Raw genomic sequence first — 2,899 nt, 5'->3', positions numbered from 1 at the left:
CATTTAGTCAATTTTGATTTTAGAGGTATGGTAAAAAGGACCAAATCGACTTAAAAAAACTCGGTCTATCCGAATTTGGTATTCAAAACACCTGTTGCCATTTAAAAAAATGTAAGTTGTATTGCGCATGCGCACACGGAAAGATCTAAAAATGTAAAAATCATCAAGAAATGTGTATTTATGTATTCCCTATCCCCTCCCGAAAACCGCATATTAATCCGATGTCACTGGACAGAATTATTTAGTGTTACCTTTAAAAGGAATCACACTGTATAATATAACATGCAACGGTTTAAAACAATAATATGATAATATTAACATTTTTAAATAATTTTAAGCCATTATTTGTTTTGATACGTACCTAATCCTTACTACAGATTCAGTGCTTCTAAACATTCTAGATATATATTAATTTTTTAGTAGATAGATTTACTATAAAATAATAGGTATAACAGTTAGTAGCTATATTACCTACTTATTATAATCCGACATAACTCATGGACGATGGTCGATAGACCAAAATGGAGCAAAAGTATTTTTTTGTTGAGGCACTAGACGCATGGTGAACATTTAAAATATAATATTATTTTCAGTGGTGTATATAAGATTTAATTTCTGTGAGGGTGTACCTATAACGCATTTCTGCTATACACACCACTGACTTTTCAAATAAAACTAAACCTTAATTGATATATTATCATAATTCAATCTCATTATAAATGTATTTGAAATGGTCGATTGTTTGAATTTAGTGATGAGTGAATAGATTCATGCTTTATTACATAATATCTCTAACGTATCTTCTTTTAAAAGCATCAATATTTGATTAACTGGATCATAATTTATACTTAACGTTATCAGAATATCATAGATTTATGATAAGGATTAGATATTTTTAGCTCTATGAAATTCTAAACTTTTAAAAAGCACAAATGGTTCTAAAAAAAAAATAAAAACTATTTAATACACCATTTTAGTATTTTAAGACTTAATAATTTTTGTTTGCAATTTCCGAATTTATTATATATATTATATATTTATGCTTAACTAGCAGAAATACCCGGCGATGCCCGGAAAAAAAATTTGATTGTTCAACTCCTTTTGGGCGTATAACACTGTGGAAGCAATGTCTTTTTGAGTGTAAATTATATTATATTTAATGTATGCAGGCTGTCCCGACTGGCGTTGCCCGTGAGATCCGCTTTTGATTATACAAGTTGTATATTATAATTACCTGCCAATCTACCTGCGGTAGATCGTGGACCCAGCGTGGTATGCTACTTAAGTGTATTATTTAACTCTAATGTATCAAAGTTATTTCAAGTTTTTCATTTTTACTTAATTCAAACTACGTCGGATTAATACAAACATTGAATACAAAATCCTAACTCAACCTAACAGTACTAAAATCCGATGGTTATAAAAACACCAAACATTCAAATGTATAGATAAAAAATAAAAATAAAAAAAAAAAAAAAATAAGAAAAAAAACAATGTAAAAACAATGCAAAAAATCGGTCCACAGAATCCAGAGTTCGAACTTGATACATTCTGTACTAAAATGCATAGAAGTGCCACTGTGCGAATAGGCTTATCGCATTAATAATAATAATTATTATAAAAACCAATAGCAACAATTTATAAACAAAAATTTCCATCGTAAATCTTAAAATCCATGTTTGAGGACCTCCCCAGAATGAACCTCTAATTTACTCTTTTTTGTGACAAAATATAGCTTATCATTCTTCGGATGAACGGTTTAGGAATGCATAAAGGACACACAGACAGACACTCATTTATATACAATATACTAGCTGATCCCGTGCACTTCATTGCCCGTTAAATGTACCAACTCTATATGACTCAAACTTTGTTCAGTTGGTTATTTAATATTCAGTGTATGTATTTTCCTAAAATTTTCTTTCATGGAAACCTTCTCCGTGATATACTCTTTCAATTAAAAAAACAAAAAATCAAGAATATCTGATAAGTAGTTCCAAAGTGTAGCCTGTACAGAGATTTTTATTTCACATTTACATAGTTAGATAGATTATTTTGTTATAATTAATGTTTAATTTAGAGATTCGTTCATAAACTATAAAAGTACCATCAAAAATAACTTATGTCAATATAATATAATTATTATATTGTGACTATCAGACCTTGTGAACTTCGTCACCCGTTAAAAATACCAATTATATCTGAATTAAACTTTATTCAATTCATTATTTAAAATATGGTGTTAAAAACTTAAATAATTTCATATCAAAATAGGTTTGTGCAAGCACCACTTTAAAATATTTTCTCAGTACCCACTTACATCTCGCTTCAAGGTATCATATTGTTAAGGCTGTACGTTGATCAGTCAGTGAGACAGTCAGGACACGTTCGATTATATTATACTATTAACAACCAGCACGGCGTTGCTCGTGAGACTCGATTGTGATTATGTGAACAGTAGGTATATTATCAGTTAGACAATTCGCCTACGGCGGATTGTGAACCCCGCGAGGTGCGCACTTATGTGTATAATTTCTAACTCTAAAGTTTCAAAGTTATACCAAGTTAATTATAACGCCACTTCGACATAGATGTATACACGTCACCAACATAGATCTACACGTCACACGGCATAGAGTCTCAAGACGGCAGCTAGAGATTATTGCATAATATGCAAAATTTGATGTTTTGCCCATTTAAACCCTTCAAAAGAGCACAATATGTCTGTGGTTTTTTCTCCGCGCTGTGCCATGGGATATTAAAATATAAAAAGTTACAAATAAATAATTACTCAATTAACTTATAAAATTGAAATTAAGTATAAAATCTGCTCTGTACTATTTCATTATTGAAAAACAAAAAATCAAGATAGTTGGATGAGTAGTTTCGGATAACATAG

This window comes from Acyrthosiphon pisum, chromosome X (genome assembly GCF_005508785.2).
Source record: "Acyrthosiphon pisum isolate AL4f chromosome X, pea_aphid_22Mar2018_4r6ur, whole genome shotgun sequence".
In the NCBI taxonomy this organism is placed as follows: domain Eukaryota; kingdom Metazoa; phylum Arthropoda; class Insecta; order Hemiptera; family Aphididae; genus Acyrthosiphon; species Acyrthosiphon pisum.
The sequence above is the reverse complement of the archived record's forward strand: the minus strand, read 5'-3'. Positions refer to the sequence as shown.